Source organism: Microcebus murinus, chromosome 12 (genome assembly GCF_040939455.1).
Source record: "Microcebus murinus isolate Inina chromosome 12, M.murinus_Inina_mat1.0, whole genome shotgun sequence".
NCBI lineage: Eukaryota > Metazoa > Chordata > Mammalia > Primates > Cheirogaleidae > Microcebus > Microcebus murinus.
The window spans coordinates 37048541-37074653 of NC_134115.1; the positions used below are offsets into that span (position 1 = coordinate 37048541).

Genomic DNA, 26113 nt, shown 5'->3' on the forward strand with positions numbered 1-26113 from the left:
ATAATTACCCTCTTCCCTGACGTTAGTGAGTATAGTTAGATCAACTTAGATGGACCACACATTTCACACCATCAGTGGAAAATTGGGGGCACACAGAAGACTTTTCTGGGTGGTGTTTTTTTTTTTTTTTTGGTTAGGGAGGAAAGGAATGCCAATAGAGAGAAGTATAGGAGCTGGGTCTTCTCTCTGCTGAACTATTAGGGAAACACAGAAGAATCGGGCCTTAAAGGCGCAGGCAGGAGGACTGGAGGAATCTTCTGTCAACGGGCCAAGAAAAAAAGAGCTGTAGGATTTATTTTATTTTTTTTTTTTTAGTGCTTACTAATGCCTTCCCACAGGGCTCGTCCAAGGCACGACTCTGAGACTGTCTTCCTGCGTCCCCTTTCAGCAGGCCTCACCCTCCATGGGGAGTAGCAGCAACTTTTGCTCTCCCTCAAATGTTTGCCTCTTTCATGAAACATTTTCTCCAAGCCATTGTGGATAGAATCACTGTTAATTCTCCCCCATCTATTTGCATTAAAAATACTACAATTCACTAAAGAAGAGAATAAAGGCATATTTGTGATGTACATAGGCTGTGGAAAGAGTTCTGGGTTCCAATTCAAGCTCCTCTTTTCTGTTGGTGCCACCTCAGTCACGTTACTAAGCTTTTCTGGGAATCATTTTTTTAAAAAGCCACACTTAGATACTCCTTACATGATGGATTTGAGGATTACATGAGATAATATATGCAAAACCGACCAGCCTAGTACTAGTAAAATAGGGGTCAGTCAGGGAGGGTCCTAGCTTTATCTCACTAGAGGAATATAAAGCAGCAGGTAAAGAGTTTTATGAAATCAAAGGACATTTGTCTCCACCTGGATATAGCACCATGATGCTGTTGAGTCAAGATTTTTAAATAATAGGTTAATCTACCCCCAAAATAACTTCTTTTTTTAAAAAATGATAATGTGAATGACATGTACAAACACCATCAATTCTTGCAAAATCATTTAGGTGGCTCATGGGGTTTGGGGCAAAAGCCTGTAGGGAGCTAGGAGCCATGTCTCCCTGGTTGGGTCATCCTGTAATGTTGACCAAATTCCAAATACTTTCAGATTGACAACTTGCTCGAATACAGCAACAATCCTTAAAATAGGTATCATTACCTTTATTTTAATCATTACCCTTATTTTAAACATGAAAGCAATGATGCCAAGGGAGATCAAGTGGCTGTTAATGGCAGTACTGGGATTTTACCCAGCCTTTTGGATGCATAGTGAGTGCTCTGCACTTTGCCCCTGTTGAACTCAATTCTACAGTTATGAGAAATAACATATGGTGGACTAGTAGTGATGACATTATGCATAATGGTTCATAAATTATTAAAGAATTTTCCCTAAGACATTTCAACTATTGGAGTCCTCTTGTTGTGATAATAAACGATTAACACATAATAGTCACCAAAAACCAATGATCAACAGCGACAACCATAAATTTAGGGAGGCACTTTCCCAAATGCTGCTAAGAAGGACATTTTACTTTATCTTTATGCCGATGAAAAGTGAGGTTGCCTTGCTCAATCTTTATGATTGATGCTTTGGGGTTGAAAAACTCAATTCTACAGATTCCTTGGTAAATTTATATTACATTTGAGACCAGCACTACTGTTAACCTTTCCTTTGCCAGCAAATAGCAATTACAGGATAACTACAGGGTAATTCTGGGGCTTTGTGCCTTTGAATGCAGGAGTAATTTGAACAGTTCTGACTGTAAATTTGAATTGGTTAACATATGCTTTCTGCAGATTAGAAATACATTTTCATCATTTATTACCTCCCTGAATAAATGATTTTCCTTTTTTTAGAAGTCAAGTTATTTCATGAGTATGGAACGTTTAGAACACTAGTAAGAGGACTTGAAATAACATGGCTTAAATTAAGCATAAAACAAGATTCTCAGAAACATCAAATAATTGTATGATTAGAATTTTTTCTTCAATGAAATAGATAAAAATATCTGACACTTTTATTTTTCTAAATCAAATTCTAGTTTCAATTAACAAAATTGCCAAATAAACAAAATAGCAAAAATTAAAAATGGAACTTTCTCCTTCTACTGTCTTTTACTAGTCTCTTCTTTTTTCCTTTCTCTCAAATGCAATCTACTGCATATCTTGCCTCTGTTTTTGTTTCCAATTCTACTCACTGTACTTAATTTGTTCTACCTCTTTCCTTCCAAATGTTGACAATGAAGTACAGGTGTATATAACTTATTTGCTCACTCTTTTTTTCTTATTCCTTTTATTAGGACATCTGCCTTCTTATCTTCAATTCTCCCCTTATTTGTATTCCTTTTGACTATTATTTCACTCTTTCTCTTTCCTACTACATTAACTGAAGTCTCTTCTCTCAACATCCCAAAACATTTCATTCTAATACTGGGTGGATCTCATGTTGTTCAGACTCTGGGGCTAATAAAGTAATGGTTTCACATGAGGGGAAAAAAATCAACCATTCATTGACCTCTTCTACTGAAAAGCTAGTGGTCAGAATAAGGCAATTATGGCAACATATCTTGTAAAAAGAAAAAAAAATTACCTTGTAAAAATTCACTCTATGGATTCATATTCACTCTTGATCATATGTCTATACCCATTACCTAGGACTTGCAATTTCACTCCATCTATAATGTCTTTGGTGGACAATCATGTACAGAAAATTTATGTAGACATTTTAGGATTCCAAATCTGAAAGTGTTAAAAGTTCACTTTTCCTCCTTATACTCCTAACAAAGTTGCTAACACTTTTGTTAAGAAAATACAACCTACAACAATAAAGAAACACTATTAAACAATAAAACAAATTTGAAAGTCAGGCAAAAAACCTCAGAATATTTTAAATCTTACTTGTTCTTTAGATCCCACAAGTGTGTTCACCAGACGTCTCCCTAAACAAATAAGAAATGTGACAACAATTAAAATGTGAAAATGATGCTATTAAAATACTGCTCATTTAGGTGATGATGTTTATATTACTTAGCTAGAAGAAAATGTCAAATTCCAACAAGAAGTGAAATTGGTTGTATTTTGGCATTTCCCTTCATACTCATTGTTGTAGAAAGTAATTTAAAATGTTCCTTTTAAAGCAACAAGAAGGAAAACATGCTATGATTATTCTGGGAAGAGAAAAGATAATTTTAAAATATTGAATATACTTCATAATCAAAATTATATGTATATAAAAACATAGAATCATTAAATATTAAATAAAAATGTTACAAAAGCCTATGAAAAATTCTTATGAAAGGGAATATTCCTTTCACGGTACAGTTTTGTTAAGATTTAGTTCTTTGGTAAACACACATAAATCCCACTGTGTTGCTTTGAATAACATCACAGGATCTCTAAAAAGACAGAATCACTCAAACTATGATGATAATGTTACAAAAAATCTAGATTTTAAGATTGGCTGAGGAATAGGGTTGTTAAAGTTTAAAAAAATACCTACGAGTTTATTAATATAACCTCTTATTAAAGTTGAGAAAGATACAAGTATATGAAAGTGTTGTAATGTTTTGGGAGTTTTATAATTTATAAGTATCTCTATAAACTGGAAAACTATGCTGACATTTTCTCAATGATTTTCATTATCTTGTTCACTTTGGGCTTTTTTCCTTTCTTGGAAGAGTAGAAATGGAGAAATTAATTTTAATTTGGACTTTATGTGAATAGCTTGGGCAGGTTGTATTAATCCTTTCTGCCAATTTCTAGAACTCAAAAACTGATCTAGAGTACATAAAACAGATTGGTAGTTGTCTGCAGACATGGGTGGGGAAGGGAAGAGAGGGAGGCATTGACAGGGTCAGAAATAAACTTTTGGAGTTGATGCATATGTTATGTTGATTGTGCTGATGACTTTATAGATAGGTACATGTGTCTAATTTCATCAAATTGTATGCATTAATATGTATAGCATATCATGTGGCAATTATATATTAAAGCTCTAAAGGAAACATGAAATATATATTTTACATTATATATTACATTTAATATATAATGTAAAATATATATTTAATCTAGAGCATGAAACATATGGATAAACCATGGAAGAAAGTAATGCTGGTTGGTATTGTTGCAATTTTTGTTTCAAAAGATCATCTGTTTGCTGGGTGATGACCAAGTTGAGGAAACAATAATTGGAAGTGGAGGTAAAATTTTGTACTGAGTCTTGGACCACCATACTGGCAGTGCAGGTGAAGGATGATGGACTGAGCCATGATACAATGAGTAGGAACAGAGAGAAGGCTGGCTGAGGCACTGAATCTGAAGGTAAGGCAGAGTAAGGAACTGAGGACCATGTCCAGGTTTCTGGCTTGAGCAACTGGATGTGTGGCGTTGCCATTTCCTGAGATGGTAAAGATTGGGAAGATAATAAGATTTGAAGGGAATAGAAGAGTTCTATTTTGGGTATATCATATTAGAAATGCCAGAGAGACAGCCAAATGGAAATGTTGGGTAGAGTTTTCTAGAACTCAGAGGAAAAGTTCGAGTTACACAGTTTGTATTACCAGCATGTATCTAAAAGAGTGAGTTGCTGCCATGGAATGGAGGCAAAGGTCATTGAAGAACAGACAAAAGAACCCAGAGTCAGGATGGTAGATGACTGAGCTGCTTGGATGTGCACATCCCTTTAAATAACCAGAATGAGGGTGAAAAGGAGTTCTATGAGCCAGAGCTATTTTAATTATTTTCTATATTTTTAGAGACTACTTTCTAATGTTTGTGCTGAACTGTCTACAATGTAGATAGAAAACAAAAATATATTTCAGCAATTATCCTAATTTGCCTCCAGTTTAATTTTCAACTTATCCTCAAAAGACTTTGGATGTCTAATTATTTAAAAGATATTTTTAATTACCCCAATGAAATTGTACCATTTATCTAAATAAATGATATATCTTTTGTCACATAAATACTTTATAAATCAAACTAGAAGTGAAGTAGTGTGCCACATCATGACATTTTGATCAACTGAATATATGACAATGATACCTTAAGATTATGACAGAGCTGAAAAATTCCCATTGCCTAGTGACATGGTAGCTGTCGTAATGTAGTGTGATGCATTACGAATGTTTGTGATGATGCTAGTGTAAACCTACTGTGTTGCCAGTCATGTAAAAGTATAGGACATACAGTTATGTACATTATATAATATTTGATAATGACTATGTTGCTGGCTTATGTATTATACTATACTTTTTATTAGGGTGTACTTCTACTTACAAAAAGTTAACTGTAAAACAGCCTCAGGCAAGTCCTGCCAAAGGTATTCCAGAAGAAGACATTGTTTTATCATAGGACATGATAGTCCATGCCTGATGTGGAGGTAGAAAACAGTGGTATTGTTGATCCTGACCCTGTAATGTGTATGTTTATGTCTTAGTTTTTGACAAAAAAAAAAAAAGTTTTTAAAAGTACAGAAAAATATTTAAAAGTAGAAAAAAGCTTATAGAATAAGGATATAAAGACAGAAAATACTTTGTATAGCTGTCCAATATGTATGTTTTAAAGTGTTATTTTAAAAAGTTAAAAATTTGGAAAGTTATAGTAAGATAAGGTTAATTTATTATCGAAGAAAGAAAAATATTTTTTGTAAATTTAGCATAGCCTAGTTGTTCAGTGTGTGAAGTCTCTGGTGGTGTACAGTGAGGTGCTAGCTTTTCATGCTCACTCACTCTTCACTCACTCACCCAGAGCAACTTCCAGTCCTGGAAGCTTGATTCATGGCAAGTACCCTAAACAAGTGTGCCATTTTTTAATCTTTTGTACCATATTTTTACCGTACCTTTTCTATGTTTAGATAGTACAATGTATGTTTAGATAGTACAGATGTTTAGATGTACAAATACTGACCATTGTGTCACAATTGTCTACAGTGTTCAGTACAGCAACATTATGCTGTTCAGGTTTGTAGGTTCAGATTATTAGGGTACACCCTCGAGGTTTGTGTTAAGTATACTGTATGATAACACAATGACAAAATTGCATAATTATGTATTTCCCAGAATATATCCCTGTCATTAAGTGATGCATGATTGCTCAGAACTTTACTAAAATTCTCAAAGAAGTCAATGTAATTTGCAGAACTCGAACATACTTTGCAACATGTGCATGGAATGTGGAAAAAACTGTGAAATAATTTGCTGATGGTAGCCATAAAATCTATACTATGATACTCTCAAATCAACTGTTCTTCCATGCTCGTAGAGATCAATCACAAAGAAAATGATATTGGAATTATAGTTTATTACAGAAAGAGACTAAAACCTAGGAATCTCATGGTTAATATGAATGGTGTTGAAGCTTTAAGGTGATGCTTAGCTGAATAATCCATGGTAGACTTGGTTTTGTCAGTTTCCATTGGCTTTGAGCATTAGTGGAATGTTGGGAAGTCAATATCCCAGATTTTTGTTTCTTCATTTGTAAAATGGAAATTATACAAAACATTTCAGAGTTTTGGTGGGAATAAATGGAATAAAGTACATGAAAATGCTTTGTATAGTGCAAAGCACTGTAGACTGCAGAAATAACATCATCACAACAATAGTAATGGGGCATCATAGCTAAATATGGCACCTTGTATCACTCAAAGGAAATATCATGTGAACTGAATTTGTGTACTATATTTTAGAGTTTTCCAAGTCATTAGTAAGTCTCAGAAATGAATAACATCAATTCTTCATATATTGATGAAATAGAATAAATGAATGAAACATGCATTTTTTTGTTACTTTGTATATCTTGCTGAATGTGACTGACACACACAATAAAAAATCTAGAATCTGTTCGTGTTGCATTACTTTACTGAAACACAATTCTGAAATGTTTCTTCCATTCTTCCCATTCTTTTCTTTATACTTAATTGCTTTTTAAATCTTACAGTTTACTTTTTATTCTGTTTCTTGTTGGGGTATCATACACTTTTTCATTATCTCACCTTCAAGATTAAATCATTAATCATAATTTTATAACTGGTTTTTATTTTTTTGTAACAATAATAAAAACTTCATTTTTATAAAAATACTCCTGGAAATTTACAAAATACATTGAAGAAAAAAAGAAATGAAAATGAAAGTCTTTCATATTCCTATCACTGAGTGATAACTGCTCTTGACATTTTGGTACATAGCTACTCAATCTCTTTTCTATGCATTAATATGTGTTTTTATAAGTTCAGTAATGGTGTGTTGTCTTTTTTTTTTCTGTGAACGTTTTTAAATGATGTGAGTTGTTTTTCTATAACATTTTTTTGCCTAGTTATTTTAAATTTTAATTTATTGGTGAAACATAATTTGTTAGACCTGTCAAAAAGGCTGTTGTTCTTTTTTCCTCTAGAAGCAGCCTTGTGATAACCATTCGTAAGGCTATATATTTGCATGAGTCACGATTAATTCCTTAGGATGAATTGCTGGACTCAGTCAAGCCTGCATATTAAATTACAAAAATTATAATACCTATTGCTAAATTATATTTCGAAAAGGTAATAACATTTAACACTCCCACAAGCAACTCATGAGAGTACCTACTTCTATACACTAATAGTAAATATTATCCTTTTTACATTTTTAACTTTTATCAGTTTCATAAATAAAATTCTTTTAATGTTTTGATATTTGTTTCTTTGGTTACCAGTTGTGTTAATAAGTTTTTTTAGTTTTTTATTTGTATTTCTAAAATGCTCAGAAATGTATTTCATCTAGTTATTTGAATATGTCTTTTCTATAATTACTGGTAATAACACTTTACATATTAAGAATATTAACTAAAAACATAAATATTAGATTGAAAAGACCAACGATGACTTTAACATTTTCAGGATTACATGCCAACATTTATCCTAAAACCCAAGAGAAATTAGTTCAACTAGATGCAAAAGTGATTATAAGTAGATGAATAAATTTAAGTTTTATGCTTCATTTTTATTATCCCATTTTCATTCAAATTTGAATCAATATTGCATTTAGTTTATTGTTTTGTTCCTTGTAAATTTTTTTGGATTGCTTACATTGATGTTTTTATTCACTATTATGTCAGTTAAGTTTTACTTTTTCTATCCCTTGAAACTATGTGAACATATTTTTCCTTTATTACTCTGAAAAGTCAGTTTGTTTTTCAATAAAATAGATATAAAAAATACTAATCTTTCAGAACTGCTATGAGTTTAGAAAAATAGCATTTAATACTCACCTCATCATTCATTTATTCAATACATATATTTGAGCACCTACCATGAGTTCTTTTCTAGACACTAGGAATTATAGGTTGAAGCAAAATAGTTTCTGCTCTGATAAAGATTATATGCTAATGACTAACACAATAAAACAAAGACAGATAAATAGATGACAGAGAAATAAACTCATAGGTGGATGGATAGATAATTTCCAATAGAACTAAGTGCTGTGAAGAAAACAAAATGGAATAATGTGGTGTAGTGGATGCGTGGTGTTGGGTAACACTGGATAAAGGGAGTCGGAAAGATCCTGTTGAAAGGTGATAATCTGAGCTGAGACCTGAGTATAACAGAAAGGACAGCCATGCCAAGAGGGAAAAGGGGTAGAGACTTCTATAAAAAAGAATGTAAGTGTAAAGGCTCTGCCACAGGGAAAGGAGTTAGTGCTTGGAGGATACAATTGTGTCCAGTATGGTTGGAGCATCATGAGCTAGGAAGAGCCTCGTATGAGAGAGAGGTGAGAGAGACGGTGGTACCAGATCTTAGGTTTTGTAAGTCATGGTAAGAGGTTGACCATGGTAAGGTAACAGGGAGCTACCACGATAAAGAAGTGGAGGACGATGATGAAGATCAAGTTTATTATACATTTAACAATTTAAGTGTCTTTCTTTGCCTAAGTATTTACATGGCAAGCTAGTCATTGAGTCTGGTTTCCTATTCAGACTCTGTTCAGTTTTATTTTTGTCTATATCATTTCTATATTTTGTTGCCTATAATAGCGATGCTTTTTCATTTTTAAGCCCAAACTTGATTACTGCTTTTGATGTTTTGTTTCTATTTTTCTATTTTGTTTCTATTTTTGTATTCCCCCTCATTTTTTTAAGGGACTCACTCTATTGCCCAGGCTAGAGTGCAGTGGCGTGATCACAGCTCACTGTGGTCTTGAACTCCTGTGCTCAAGCGATGCTCCTGTCTCAGCCTCCCAAGCAGCAGGGACTGCAGGTGGGTGCCACCATGCCTGGCCTCTATTTCTTAAGGAACTTGCAGTTTTCTACATTGATTTTAATGCTGAAGAAGCATTTACAAGACTCAATACCTTTATTTAAGAATTAGATCTTTGAACAATTCTGCTTTATTTTAATAGGAGCGTAATTAACAGTCATCTTTATAGCTTTTCTCGTTCTCTACCTACCCTATGCTCCAAACCTCTTCTCTTTAAGCTGGACTCTCCTATTCACATATATTAGCCTTATCAGTCCAAAAAAGCATGCTTCAATTGACATTCTAGGAGAGAGTCTCCCCTTCCAGGGTCTTATCACTTAAACTACTTATTTTGCCTGTTTTGAGGTTCATCTGCTTGATCACCAGTTTCTGTTTTCCAGATATAGCTTTTCCCCTTGACTGGATACTCCACTCTATCCTTGGTTCTGGCCCCTGATATGTCTAGTGTTCTACTATTTCTATTTCAGATTGTGCCTCCACTTTGTTGTGCAACATCTGGCATACATTTTGAATTTTGTCCAGCTCATTTACTATCTGCCCCCTCCACTTTCCAGCTGGATTCGCCAATTGTAACTATCAACTAGGGTAGAATTTGCTTCCCCTTAGGCTCTTTGCCTATACTTGAATTAACAACAGCCTTAATTATAGGAAGAAAAGATATACAACTCACACATTGGCAGATTAGGTTTTATCCATTTGATGAGAGCTGTCACATAGAAAACAAATCCTTAAAAATGTATATGTGTGCTACATAAACATGCTACCCTTGTAGTCTTTCAGAAGTTTTAAAAAATATCAAGTTGAAGTACTTTTTTCTAAGTTACTTTTGTAGATAGAGGTTTTGGACTTTAGCATCAGTATCATTAACAGGATTATAGTATAATTTTAAGTGTTGAAGTGGGGTTTGCAACCAAATTAATTTCCCTAATGCCAGTCATTGTATATTTGTATCATGAAATCTTTAAGCTTCAAAAGCTCTCAGTAAAATCAGAATACATCCGAAAAATTCTATCACATATCGTGTAGATGATGTGCGTTATAATAAGGGATTGCATAGGCCTAAAGGGAGAGTAGAGCATTTGGTGATGGAGTTGGAATATCTGTACATACAAATTTCACTTATTTTATACTTTTTTTTTATTTCGACATATTATGGGGGTACAGATTTTAAAGTTTCAATAAATGCCCTTCCCCCCTCCCCCCACAAGTCTGAGTCTCCAGCATGACCATCCCTCAGATGGTGCACATATCACTCGTTATGTATTTATATACCCGCCCCCCCTCCCCCCTCCCCAATACTCTATTACTGTAGTACCTATGTGTCCACTTAGGTGCTACTCAGTTAATACCAGTTTGCTGGAGAATATATCTGGTGCTTGTTTTTCCATTCTTGGGATACTTCACGTAGTAATATGGGTTCCAGCTCTAACCAGGAAAATTTATTTTATACTTTTATATAAGATCTGCTTTGTCAAACTTATCCCATATTTTAATAATGTCACTGAGTCATGACCTTCAAACTAACCATGTCTACTAACAGTTTCTATCTTATATAAAATGATAGTAACTTATAAAAATATCCCTTGTGATGAAGGAAATATTAACAACATTCAGCTTCTGTACCCTCTACACCAGAGCTCATTACTTTAATGTGTAGTTATTTGTGTGAAATCTCATCAAGGGCTCCTTGTGTATGTAAACATATAGCCCACCATTGCATTTACCGTTCCCTGACAAAGCATTTGCCATAGTCTTTAAACACATCTACGGAGTAATTTTACAAAACCTCCCTATCACAAGTTGATGTTGGAGATCCCTTATCAAATCACTTTGTCCAACAGTTTGTTTTATTAAATCTTCTAATATGTTTCAGAGAATCCCTCCATACTTACAAAATAATCAGACAATATTTGTTGGAACTCACTAAATAATGTTTTGTATAATACTATTATGTTCACTATATTTCAGATATCAATATTCTCATCACCCCATATACAAATAAATCACAGGATTAAAATTATACTAGTTTCACTTGACTTTCTATTTAGTGTGTGTTACTTTTCTACTTTTGATATTTTGTTTATCCTTCTAAAGTAGGAATAAGTGTTACATTTTGGAAAAGAAATCTTTACTAAAATGTATAAAGGTAAAGTTACAATTAGATTAGTGACAATAGAGTATGGTACTCATAACCGATTGATACATTATATAAGATTGTTAATAAAGTCTATAGTATAGTAACTCCATATTATCACTCTCTTAAATATTTACTGTCTTCTCTATGAAAGACATTATGCTAAGTGATATGACAGGCAGAGAGAAGTATTAGTCTTCAAGATATTGGGAATCTGGCTAGGGTGTCATTCTCATGCATTAATTACAAAAAGTAGCACATGGGATATGCCAACTGAGTAGTAGAGCTAATGTGTTTTATGAGATGAGAGCATAATTTTGTGGTAGTTAAAAAAGTCTGCCCATGAGAGCTAGATTTTAAGCTAGGAGAGCCTTAAGATATTATCAGGATTTAATTATGATGAAAGGAGGAGAGAGATAAAGGTAAAACCTTGAGCAAAGAATGGAAATGGGAGGCACGAGACACATTGCTGAGCTGCATTGTCTGATGTGGTAGCCACTAGCCAGCCACACATGACTGTTAAGCACTTCAGCCATGGCTATTCTGAATTGAGATATGTTATTTCAAAGACTAAGTATAAAAAATGTGAAGTATCTCAATAGTTACCAATTATCATTTTCATATGTAATAATTAATATGTATTAGATTAAATATAAGTTTTATAATTAACATTAATTTCACATATTTCTTTTTACATTTTGTAATATGCTTATCAGAAAATTTAAATTATGTGGCTCATATTTGTGGCTTGCATTACATTCCTATTGGACAGTGTCAAGCTATTGAAGAATTATTAGAAGACTGAGGTTATTAAATATATATCTTTAAGAAAAATAATGAGACTAAAAACTGCTGACTGGATAGGAGAGGCTAGAGACTAGAAATATGGAGAATGACAACCTATTCAAAGGACCACACATGAGGTGACAAGGCCTGAATGAGGCAGGTGGCAATGGGGAAACAAGAGGTGGCAATATACACTTGTTTGTGTCTGCCTATTTTCACTGCCTATTTCACTAAACAAAGTATTTTAGATAGTTTCCAGTGCCAGAGGTATTACAAAAGAAGAATTTCAGAATAATTAACTCCAGGGATTAGGCACGAAGATAGGAAGAGAGCAATAATCAACTATGCCTGACATTGTAAACTGAGGAGACAGGGAGGAAGGTGATGGAATTGGATGTGAAAACCTGCTTTGTGAGAAGAGAGTTTTAAGCCCTGGAATATGTTGTAGTGACAGAGTTCTGATGATTGATCTCTCAGTGGAATGAAGAATGTGAGGAACAGGTAAATGGGAGAGTCTGATATGGTGGGACATCCCAGGGAAAATGTACTTAAGGCTTTGTGAAAATGGAAGTGCAATTTGAGGGGAGATGGTCAAATTGTTGATAGAGATTTGATTATCATCTTGATAGACTTGAATGCAGAATTCAAGGTTGACAATATAATTTTCAGGGGACGATTTGTTGACAGTTCATATATAGAGACAAAAACTGAACCATAGAAAAAACATTTGATCGTTGAAGGTGGTGGATGTTCTACAAGGAAAAATGATCAGTCATGGGAATGGGAAGAGAACAGTATAGGATCATGGAGACTAAGGAAGAAAACAATATTAACGAGAAAGAACCAGCTAACAGAAAGAAAATGTCTTGAGAAATGTATGAAAGACTATAGATGGCATTTTACTATTTAGCATCAAAATATTACCTGGCAGGAATACAACCCTCAACCATGAAATCTAAGAAACACCAGATGTACCACGATCTGCCTTACTGCCTTTGGATCACATGGGCCACACTTGGGCTTTTCTCCAGATGTGTTTGGCCTTTTCTTATTCTCTGGTATATATACCCGCCCCACAAACTTTCTCGGGAAGAGTATCAGATTTATTGCTTCCTGTAGCATTTAATATCTGCATCCTCAATCAGCACTTATCACAGACTAATATTATCATCTTTTTTGTACATACCAAATCTTCTGACTTCAAAGCTTTGTTTTTTGTGTTCCATCTGGCTGCCTCTCTAGTACTGTCCTTAATGCTTAAAATATAACATGCATAGAGAAAACAGAGCCAATAAAGAAAAATTCAGGGCCATGGTTAGCAGGAATAATTGATCTGGACTGCTGAGAGTCACGGTGTTCCCAAGAAACCATACGTCATCATTGGTTTTACATTTCTCCACCACTTTTTATCCATTGTTTCTCTTTAGGGCCTTTGCTGTTGTTCAAGAGTGGAACCTACATTTATTCATTAAACAAAGTATAAGACATTTAGAAGGTTATGAAGATGAATCTAATACATGTCCTGTGTACCGTAGATTGCAATTTATATATGTGCTTATAGTCTATCTTTCATACTTAAATGTAAGATCCTTGAAGAAGAAATTGGTTATTTACCTTATCAGTATTTGTATTCTTGATATCTAGAATGTCTTGGCACCTAGTAGACTGTGAACTCTCCCTTGTTTAATATAGTCTTGTGTCACTTAATAACAGGGATACATTATGAAAAATGCATCATTAAGTGATTTCCTCATTGTGCAAACTTCATGGAGTATGCTTATACAAACCTAGGTGGTATAGCCTACTGCACACCTGAGCTACATGGTATAGAGTCTATTGCTCCTATACAACATGCTACTGTACTGAATCCTGCAGGCAACTGTAAGACAATAGCAAATATTTGTATGTCTACATATAACCAAACATGGAAAAGGTAATGCATTGCACTATGACATTATGATGACTATGATATCAATGGGCAACAGGAATTTTTCAGCTCTATTATAATCTTAGGGGACCACCATCATATATTAATATATGGTCCATTATTGACCAGAACGTTGTATATATAAATCAGCAAACGTGTGAATTTCTTCTTGAAGGAGCTTATATATTGATTAGCAAAGACAAAATGTTACATATGCACAAATAACCAGAGTACAAATAAAGAGATGCCTGACAAAAGAAGTACACAGATTGAGATTTAAGTGAAAGAACAAAAAATGTCTCATAGAAGGGATGGGATAAGGCTTCTTGGGGATGCTGGTATTTAAGCAAGAACAGAAGGAGGGTAGAATTGGAAGATAAAAGTGGGGCATTTTTGCTAAAGGGAAAAATGCCTGTTGGTCCTATATGCAGATTTTTATCCTTTCATATTTATTAAGGAAAATCACATACTTTTCATGTCTGGTTACTTTTTACTTGAACTCCTGTAATCTTCCCCCCCCCCCTTTATAAAAAGCTTTCTTTCCATAAAAAATTTCTTAAAATATGTAGCCACACAGCCGAGTTTTATTTTAAGGACAACGGCATTTTTACCTCCTGTTTTGCGTGAGGGTCTGTGGGTTGTAGGAGATGAGAAAAGAGAGTTCCCAGCTGCCACAGCCCAACAAAGCCCCTGAAAATGATGACTGCATCCATTTCTACCCAACGCCACATTCTGAAAGTGATCTTTTTGAAACGAGGATTGCAAATAGCTGCCGCTTCTCAAAACTGCAATTGCTTTGCATGGTGCGGCGTTGCTGTCTCCGTGCTGACGCAGCTCCGGCGCCGGCACCAGCCTGCCTTTGAACCGTTACAGATATTTCATTCCCGATAATATGAAGAGTATTACACAAAAATAGGGAGGCCTTGTTTTTAATAAGCTGAAATGGGCGAAATGGGCCGTCGTGAAGCAAAAATGATGATGAGGGAGGGAAATGGAGACAAAATGAATGCCTCTCCCTCTCCTGCCCCTCAGGACTGTAGCAAATGTTCTGCACCTCTGGGTGATGCTCTGAAAAGAGATGCATAAATAGGTGTGAGAAATTGGTGCTAGAAAAAAAAAATAAGACTGAAAGGATGTGACATTTTCTGCATATACAATGTGCTGTGCTGGGAAGAGCTTGTGTAGTGAGTTGAGGACAAAGGTTTGCATCCCAGCTCTGCCCCTTACTGGGGTTTTGTTTTGTTTTTTTACTCTCTGTTGTTTAATCTTTCCAAGTTCAAGTTCCTACAAATGGAGCCTCTATTAATGACTTCTTCAGGTTGCCATGAAGATACTGAGATTGTTTCTAAACCTAGATTGGTTTGTAAAAAAAAAAAAAAAAAAAAAAAGTTGGTATTTTTCCTTCCAGTCTCCCTTCGTTTCCCTTTCCTGTGTACACCAGGGAAATCTCTCTATACAGGACTTCTCAGACCAGCAGATATGCTTCATATTACTGAAATGTGGGCTGCATTATCTTCCACTGCAAAGATATGGTACTAATCACCCACCATCTGTAGCGATTGTGCATGTACTTATCCTTTCCTAATGGAGATGCATTTGTGTGCTAGGATGGGCAGTTGTACTTTTCCCTCTGTTCTCCCATGACCTTCATTTCTCATCTGGCTCCTTGGGCATAATCCATAGACATGACACGCGATTTGGCAGTAATCAAGTCAGTATTTTAATACAATGCATTCCTTTTCCAAGAATTTGGCAGGGTTAGAAACACCAAATTTTATTGCTGGAGAAGGCTCTGGAAAAGATCGGATCCAAAGTTCTCATACAGAGGAGGAAACAGAGGCCTTAAGAATAAGCTGACTTGCCCATGTCATAAGGGAAGTTGATGGCTAGGTTCAGATTAGAATCACAATTTCTGCTACTCTGCCCAGAGAGCTTTCCAATCATTCCCATACCTTTCAGAAAAGGGCATCTTCCCAGCTTTGTCAGAAGAACATACAGCCACAGTATATCCAAATGTCACATGCAAGGCCATTCGCTTAAAAATCTATTAAGGGATTCATCATTAGATGGTTGTAATTGTGAATATCTTTTGGAAAATACTAGAGAGCTACTTGGAAAATTATTTTTTCCTCCTTTCATTGGCTACAATTCTGAGTGTTCTCTTGTTTAAACTATTCTCTCTGTTCTCTCATGGGTTTAGTTACTTGCCCAGGTGGTCTCATTTAATGACTGCACTATCTCTGGGTTGAAAGACCATGACTTTTTGCTGTTGGGACTGCAGTATGTAAATCGACTGGAGTCAATTGTACCTGATTTTCTAAATTGCCTCTGCTATAACAATTCTCCCACCCATAATAGCCCATTGAAATCAAACAATGAGATTGATTACACATTCCTCACTCTGGGGGAAACTCCATTAGTTTTACCTGAATAAAAACTGCAGAACAGGGCCCAATTTGGGGTAAAGTAGTGTACAGAATTCTCCAGGAAGCACAGTAGAAATAAGCCTGAAAAAGCTTAAACACTACTCTTTTAGCCATAGGGAGTATCAAACAAATGGAAGTTTATTTACTAGTCACATGAAGGAAAACAAAGGCACACTTAAGTGCGTATTACATGTTGTGCCAGAATTGGCAGAACTCATATTTATTCTAGTGTGGCTCTTGGGATACAATAGTTAGAATCCAGGTGAATCCTGAAAACTTAAGAGTCCTGTTAGAAATCCATTTATAGGATAAATCTCTAGATTGGGATTTTCCAATTTCAGGCTGCAGGTAACTAGTTGTTGGGAACTCTGGAATGGTCCCAGACCTCCCATTCACTAGCTATTTGATGCTGGGCAAGTTATTTAACCTTTGTGCATCTGAGGTTTTTTTAATGCCTAACTTGGGTTTAAAATACCTGTCCTGCCTGTTTGCCAAGGTGGTTGTGAGGATCAAATAAAACTAAGCCCAAAAGTGACTTGAAAACTGTTAAGAATAATTCCCCATGTTTGCAATGCACTTATTTGAGGCAGTCTTTTTTACTGAGCTTGTTCACCATTCTATCCTGATCTAAACTCATACGCAGTGGCACAGGGTAGTCAGATTGTAGAGTCGGAGAAACCAGTGTTCACAGCACCCTCATTTACTGGCTCTGTCTAGGGACAAGTTATCTAGCTGCCAAGACTCATGTGTAGAACAGGGATAGAAATAAAACCTACCTCAAAGTGCTGTTGTGAGGATTAATAAGGCAGTACATGGGACAGGAATGCCACACAATTAATGCTATTAATACTTATTACTAGCAGAAGATAACTGCAACAGCCAGAAATACTCATATGGTGCCTTTTTCTGAACCAACCAAGAACTTTCAGTGTCTGGTGCAGTCTGAAGTCTTGGCCAGAGTTATTCAGATTTCTCACCTCTTTGCAGGTGGGACTTCTGAGGACTTGTATGAGGACTGAGATGCAGCCCATGTTGTCTAGATTCCTAGATGGTGAACTTCCAGAGTATGGGATTAGATTTTTTTGCATCCCACCAAGTATTTGCATCTCACCAAGTATTTCTCACCAGGTACTCATAGTGCCTAGCATAGAGTCTGCACATGATCAGCTGCTCAGTGAACACTTTCACATGAATGAGAAAAGAAATCTTTGGCTCCTGTAAGGAGGAAGGAAAAACTTAGAGGCTTAATTCCTCCTGCTTAAAATGCGGGAGGAGATTTCTTTCTCCTTCCTTTCTGTTAGAACGCTACCTTATAAAACTGGTAAATGTAAATACTGTCTCTGTCTTTTTGAAATGTATCTTTTTAGAAACTAAATAAGCCTTTTGCCAGCTTTATTATGTAGTAATGTCTTTCTCAAAGACCTGAGAGCCATCTCTTTGAAATGTAAATAACCAAGGGAGAAAATCGCCCCTCTCCCAGTTTCTAGGGCAAAATGGGAGCCTAAACTTCAGTGGGGTTCCTTGCTCTAAGCTGTAAAACTCCCTCCTGTCATAAAGTGTGTGTGTCTCTCGCCCCCCTTCCCCTCTAGATAAAGTCAATTAGCTAACATAGATGGTCACCTTAATTACCAGGTAAAGTTAGGATGAAGTGTGTGACTAATGGTGCTGTCAAGTCCTCTTACTTGAAGACTAGTTATTTATCTTGAAAACACGTACGTAACTGGGTGTATCTGCCTGCCTATATAAAAGGGTGAGATTTTTCCTGCCTGTACTCAGCAGATTGCCTATAATACACATTAAGTTCTGATTTAATGCTTATTCAATAATGAAGGTGTTTCCTTCTCCACTACATTTGTAGAGGGGAATTCAGGGTTGGGGAAAAATATATTTAAAGACTAATGATGGCAGTTTAATTGCTAATGTTATTAACTATTAATGTTCTTAACTATTTCTTTGTGTAAGTATAAATATTCAGCTAATGTACCTCCCTCTTTTGAAACTTAACTAGTCTATTCTTCAGTTGTGTAAGATTTAAGAGTTTCAGCTGACTGACCCACTAATAAAGATTATTCCCCTTTTGCCATTCAAGGAAAGTCCTGATTCACTAATCATAAATCCTTATTGGCTTTTGGCTAGGATTGCCCTCATTACTTGCAAGTTTGTTGAAAATTAAGAAAATATACTTGGCAATTTGTATGGAAACTAGGGATTTCCAGAACATTTCTGGAAATAATTAATGTTCTTCTAAATAGAGGAAGAATTTAAGACAGTTTTCATAAATAAAATGAGCAAGTGAAGATATTGAGATAAAAGGAAAATGATGGTTAAAAAATGGAGCTCTGTTATAACCAAGAGCAGCCTTAAGGGTCGTGACTACTAAATGTAATATAGAATCTTAGATGGGATTCTGGAACAGGAAAAGGACATTAAGTAAAAATTAAAATCTGAATAGAGTATAGACTTTAGTTCATAATAATGAAGGATGGGTATATACAAACAGTGAGATATGCAACGTTTGGGGGATGGTCACGCTTGAGGCTCTGTCTCAGGGGAGGGGAGGCATGGGCAATATATGTATCCTTAACACTTGTACCCCCATAATACACTAAAATAAAAAAATTAATATATCAGTAGCAGTTCATTAATGTTGTTATAATTAAATGTATCAATCTAATGTTAGATTTTACTAAAGGAGGAAACTGGGTATATGGTATAAGGGGGGTCTCTGGCACAGACGGAGAATTATTTAGACAAAGACCAGAGGGAAAAACATAAAGTGTCTTATTTATTTATAAATGTCTCTAGACCCAGCACAGTATATACTGAATGAAAATTGTTAGTTTTTCTTACTCCTCTCCTGTTAGTCCCCCATTTCCTACCTCTCTCCCATACACACACATCTTCCACTCTGTTGGTAAGATCCCAGCATGCCTCTTGGTTGAACCTGCCCAAGCTTTGACAAGAACAAAGCAACAGAACACATCCAACACCAACAACTTTGGCCATTTGTTATTTTCTCATAGTTCAGTGGACTGAGATGCTTCCACTGTTCCTTAAGAAGGGAAGTTAAGTTGGTTTGAACACTAATGCACGAAGACTTATGTTCCTACAGTGCAATCTGTAAGGTTGTGTACTGGGTTAAAAATAAAATGTCATCTACACATGATATGTCCTTTTAATAAACCCATTAAAATCAGGATGTTACTCATCCTGTGCTCTATATCTGTAATTAAATCTAAGCCAAGTCCAAACTAGAGAGTCTACAATGTGTGTCTCAGGATTAAACAAATCCAGAATGTGGGAGTTAAAAATGATTTTAGAGACTTAGTCCAACTACTTCATTTTATGGATAAGGAAACCAAAGCTCAGCTTCACTGAGCACCTACTCTGTGCTACGCTCCCAGATGTTTCCTAAGTAATGCCATTTAATTTTTACAAGCCTGTGCAAGTTGATATAAAACTTAAGTTTATACTTTTAATGATGTGAAACTGGAGGGCTGGAAAGAGGGAGACCACAATAATTTGTTAGCAAAGCCAGGATCTGAAAGCAGGTGCTCAGACTCAAATACTTTTACACCATGGTGTTTTTACTCGATATATACTGCCTAGCAGAGGCTTCTGGTGCTAGGCTTAAGAAAGCAACACCATATGCCTTGGTCTTTTCCTCCCACTAAGGTGTACTGTTGTTCTTTATTAAACATGAATTAAGTTAGAAAATCCTAGAGATTTTAAAGGTGTAAAATTTTAAAACAAATTCTGAACATTTATACTGGAGTACAGAATCTTAGCCAGCTAATTTACATATTCAACCATACTCTTGCATAGAGACACTGGTGCCACCACAGCCTGATGTTCATAAATAACAGTTCCTGAAAAAAAAAAATTTTTTTCATAACTGGTTTTGTACTTAAAGTGATTTAACTGTTGTATTTTGAATTCATTGTAGCAAGAACATATTTTAGAATTTCTAAAAGCTGAACAGAATGGAAGGTTATCTATAACATGAGCATAATCACAGTCATGATATCTGTTTAAAATAAAACACTGAAAAGAATTAAATGTTCCCTTCAAGCCAAACTCAAAGAAATTTCAACATAAAATAGACTGTAGCTTGCAGTTGATGTTGCTTGCTGGGATCCATTCTTTAGGAGTTCAGAACCTCTGAAAAGCTTTTGCTTACTATTTTTTCAATGCTAAAGGAAAAATTCCCCAGCCTTTAGGAGTAGAATGGATCCTACCTTCTCATACAATGGTGTGTGCACTGCCTTGATTTTGATTTATAAATGTTCTACCTGAGTGTACTTCTTGTTGTCTTGTCTAGATTGAAAACTTTTAGATGGAAGTGTAGCTCCATGGCACTTAATCTACCACTCTGCAAATGATAGCTGTTTCATAAAAATGCTTCCTGGTGCATCATATTGTTTTAAGACAGAATTTTAACAAGTAAATTATAAATGGAAATATATGTGGAAATACTAAGAAAGAAAACTCACCCATAAAGAATTTCTTTTTTTAGTTTCTCACTTCATTTTTTCTTCTTTTAAAATTTTATTTATTTCATTTATTTATTTTTGAGACAGTCTCTGTCACTCTGGCTAGAGTGCAGTGGTATCATCATAGCTCACAGCAACCTCAAACTCCTGGGCTCAAGCAGTCCTCCCGTTCAGCCTCCTGAGTAGCTGGGACTACAGGTACATACCACAGTGTCTGGCTACTTTTTCTATTTTTAGTAGAGATGGGATCTTGCTCTTGCTTAGGCTGGTCTTGAACTCTTGACCTCAAGTGATTCTCCTGCCTCAGCCTCCCAGAGTGCTAGGATTACAGGCATGAGCTACCATGCCTGGCCTACTTTTTTTTTTTTTTTTTTTAATAAGGAAACAGAGCTATACCATGAGGAGGCATGAACTCAAATGAGTAAACACATTCACAATTAGAAGTCATGTGGAAAATTTAGTCACAGAAAGTTAGTACTGGAAGGCATCTCTAAGGCTACCTAATGCAGCCTATTGTACAAAGGGAGTGCATAAACCTTGGAAATATGAAGTGGTATGCTCAAAGCCACAGGGTTTACTGGTAGCAGAACTGGAAGGAACACTCAGGACTTCTGAATCTGAGTTCATCCCCTCTTCAACTGTGCTGGCTGTCTAGGAAAAATAAAAATGTACATTGCTTTTAGAATTATTTTTAAAGATGTTTCTAAAATACAAGAAGTTATTTTAGTTCTCCTTAGTCTTGGCAGAAAAGGGACAATGTATTTCTTAGAAGGCTGATGAAGTGACAGAAATCCAATTTGTTCTGGGCTTAAACATGAAAGGGAAAGTTTATGGACCCATTTAACCAAACTGTGCCTGGCTCTGGCTGTGGGTGAGTAGACATATAGACTCAAGCACCAAGAGGATCTCCCTTTCCACAACTCTCATCTTTATTCTTTCCAATTTGTGGGGTTTATTCCCTCAGGCTGGTTGTCTCTGTGAGGCTGTAACCAGACCTTTAGGTAACCCTAGGTGTCATCCTTGTTGCCTCATAACTAAAGAGTAAGGAACTCTTCCCTACCAGTTTTACTGAGGAAAATTCTAGGGTGAAATGTGAATGGATTCTGGTAAGATCAAAGGAACGCCTGTGGCATAGGGTTGGTACTAGGACAATTCCACTGGGATCATGTACCAGGAGGCTGGAGGATAATAAGAGCAGCAGGTTACCTCAAACTCACATTTCAAGTCTAAGAGATACAGCTCCTTCCCCAAATTGGGAAAGATGTACCAGGCAGGCAAAAAAGGTGACGGATGAGAAGTTAGAGTCACTGAAGACGTGATCTGCCCCTAGAGAATATAGTAGCCACTTAGCAATTTTTTTTTTTAATCTGCTCAGCATCTGGAGCTCTGTCCTTATTTTAGGGAATCGTGCATCTTAAGAGGTTTAGTGGGAGGCAAAACCCATTTTCTACTGACCATATTCTAGAGAAGTTGAAAATGCCAGATACTTGGTTTCCCAGCCTTCTTTGTAACTAGGGCACAGGAACATGATTTGGACTCAGCCAAACTCTTGGACTTTGAGTTAGGAGTTAGTGATACCAATATTCAATCCATAGGAAATAGCAGCTGCAATATCCAGTCTCTGGGCAGCAACAGCAGTGGTGCAAACTGGTTGCACAGTATTCGGGTAGCAACAGCGGTGCCCTAATAGGACTAGAATTGTAGCTGGAATTTGAAGGCGATCCTGCCTATTACCCAACTTCATTTGTTGTTGTACATTTTTGAGCTTGGTTCTTTCTCTGGCTTTCTTGGTGATACTGTGAGCTCCCAGCAAGTTTACAACAAATTGGTTCTCTGCCTAATCAATCTAGAGTGAGTGAATTTCTGTGGCTTACAACTAAGGTATAGAAATCTCATGTACTTCTGTATCCCAGCAAAAGAAAACTCGAGCATCATCCTGTGTTTGGGGAAACTTAATACCTCTCCTCTTTGAAAATTTTGACTAACAACTTGCCTTATATTAACTGTAGGTTATTTTTAATATTTGATGTTATATCAATTCATATTAAAGAATTCATAGAACTCCTTTTTTAGTATATACCACCTACCTATGGATAGGTGTCAACATTATTAAACAATAGAGTTCAATATTTCTCTAGGATTTCATTATCAGGATGACCTCAAGGTCACCATAACCTTCTCTGTTATTCTCCTTCAGTTCTGCTAAGGTAATAATGCCAATAAATAGTTCATTTTCAACTAATTCTCAGGCAGAATATGTCATCCCACCTTTGAAAGAAAAATGATCTGACTTTCAAAGTCTCAGAAACTGAAAGGAAAATAAACAAATAGAAAAACTAAAACTTTAGTGATAGACTTTTAATGCTGAGTCAGTATTAATTCAAATAATAACTAATATTTCCCATAGGAAGTCTCATATATCAGTAGTATGATTGTATACCTGAGATTGCCATAAAGAACAATGAAGTTCTAAAAAGGTTTTTAATATAAAATGAGTTTTAAGTCTGTTTTCACAATTTTAGGTGGAAAATATTAATAAAATTTTGACTGGAGTTGGTAAAGAATGTCACAAAAGTGTTGGTCAGGCTAAAGGTCATCTAAAAATATTCAATATGTCATCAAAGGATTTATTATCTTCTCTGAGCTTTGTTTGAGAAAGGAATACATATACACATGGTTGCTAAGGATAGATGTCATCAACCCCTGTGAGTGTTCCATGCTCATCTGCCACAGATACCTAAACATACTGCTTAGTCCAGTAGTATTGAGGACAATTCTGCAGTAAACTGGTTAATATGAGATTCCTCCCTGCTTCCTAGCAGTACATGAATCATAATTGTATGGTGGTTTGCTCATTTTGTGAATACTAACTAGTTTAGGCATTTCTGTCTCTTCCAGGGCAGGGGCAAGTATAAAAAGGCTGGATGTCTAACTAAATCAAAATGACACTGTTAAATAATTGCTGCACTTTAAAGAATGTAGATCCTAACTCAGAATTTATCAGGACCTATCAAGTCAATGCAAACTGACTATGCTAGAACTTCCAGTCATTTTCTGCTGAGGGAGAATATACTGTAATTATCTTTTAAACATTTTCTCCCAACTTCTTCTTGTCTGATTTTTTTCCCATGAGTTTTTCTGGAAACTAATCACCTTTTGGCAGGAATTACAGGTATTTTTTGAGCCTCAAGAAAACAAATGAAATAGTTATTTTGAACATATTGCGATAATAGCTCATCAATAGACATGACCCAAGATCATGCCATTCAGACCATTAGCTAAGAAGCACCTAGGACAATAATTGTGCTTATAAAACAAAATCAAGATACTCAACAGACAAAAGAAACAAATGAATCAAGTGAAGGCTCCAGATGACAGAATCTCAGCCAAACCATTCAAAGAAATGATGCTAAGGAAACATGATTGTCGTTTCTAACCAACTAACCAGACATGTTTGGTTATGGTCCAAATTAGGAGCATGAAATACACTCTATGACCTAGGGGATTTTAGAGCACTTAGATGAATCACAAGTGACATATGGGAGCTCATTAAAGGAAGGTGAAGTTGTGAATAGCCAGGGATCTTGCTAGAAATCACAGCTTTTTTTAAAAAAAAGTCTTTAGGGGTCAGTAACACTGATTAGAGAAGGCTCTTCATTCTTAAAGATGATCCATTTCTCTTTAGCACTTCTCAGTTATCACCATGCTTGAGTGTTGGCCATGACAGCAAGTTTCCAAGTCATGAATGTACGTGCGTGTGTGTGTGTGTGTGTGTGTGTGTGTGTGTCTGTCTTGGCAGAGGAGGAGGTGCTTGGACGGTGGGAGCTGTGATTGGATTGATTTCGACAGGCAAACAATAAAAGCCACTGGAGAGTAAGACCTCAGTGCAGTCTGCTTCTGCCATTTCACCCAAACGTCAAGGTAGCAGACAAAGTTGCAGGAGCAAGAACAGCCCATGGTTGCTCCTGTTATGAAGGCTGTCTGTAAGCTGAGCTTTGAATGACACATTATTTCCTCTCTGCACCCCAATCTATTTTCTGCCTGACTAAGCTTATAAAACTGTGCATAAATTCTCCTCTCAGCCTGTTCCATAATCCTGTGAACACATTGTCTTCCTGTTCATTCCTTCAGCCAGCAAGCACCAGCTGTTGGATCCTGGAAACATTTTATGTTAAAGAGAAAAAAATGTCGATGATCAGAAAGCTGTAAAAACTGCAAAATACTTGAGATATGCAGACTTTTTTAGCGTGGTGAATATTTGACCTGCATAAAAGAAATGATTAGGTTTCCATCAATCATTACTTCACTGAACACTGTGCTGAGATCAGTTTATCCGGACACTCCTCAACTGCCTCAGTTCTGCACAGTCTGCAAACTAATCCAGTTTTGTTTATTATGTGCTAGAGAAAGGATAAACTCCAAGCTTAAAAATATGAACAAAGATATAATTATCTTAACATAGCATTCATGCTTGATTTTTACATAAAAATGCCACAAATTTTATTATCTATATCTTTCAGCTTCAAAAGGAAAGTGGAAGTCACTTGATAATTTCTTTTCTAATTACTTGAATGGACATTTCACGCCTCAGATACACAGGAAAGCTAGTTGTTATAATTAGAAGTTTTACAAAGACACAGTTTATATAAATTGTAGCTAATTACTTAACTAAACTGCCAGTCCCTTGCCATCTCACAAGGGAAGATATCCAACATGTGATTTAAACAATAGGTCAAAGTGATTATAATGAAAAGGATATTCAGTTGTCTATATAAAATTTTCTAAAAAAAATTGGTGGTGATTATTGAGGACTGAAGAAACACTGTTTCCATTTGGAGACTTAATTTAGGATATATCTGGAAAGACGACTCACATCTACATTCCAAGTAGTTTAAATAGAAGAGCACTTATGCATATTTTGTTCCTAATGTCTTCCTCTTTCTTTTATTGATAATTTTCAGAGAATAACGAAAACCAGTCAAGTAGGGGATATTACTATTAATATGTAATAGGGATCATAAAGCTCTTTTTAATAAAAGGACTAGATAGTAAATATTTTAGGCACTTCGAGACATGAGGTCTTTTCCGCAACTATGCTGGTAAGTTTGTCATTGTAGTTGGGAAAATAGCCA

General features: G+C 35.7%; 1 protein-coding gene across 40 annotated transcripts in view; it reads right to left on the reverse strand.

Moving 5' to 3' along the window:
- The window catches only part of PTPRD (protein tyrosine phosphatase receptor type D), a 2082753-nt gene that overhangs the window by 645649 nt on the left and 1410991 nt on the right, over positions 1-26113 (reverse strand). For all 40 annotated transcript variants that reach the window (XM_076008727.1, XM_076008702.1, XM_076008696.1 and 37 more), the window contains one exon: positions 2888-2928. The gene's annotated coding sequence lies outside the window, so the exon portion shown is untranslated. The remainder of the gene's footprint in view (positions 1-2887; positions 2929-26113) is intronic.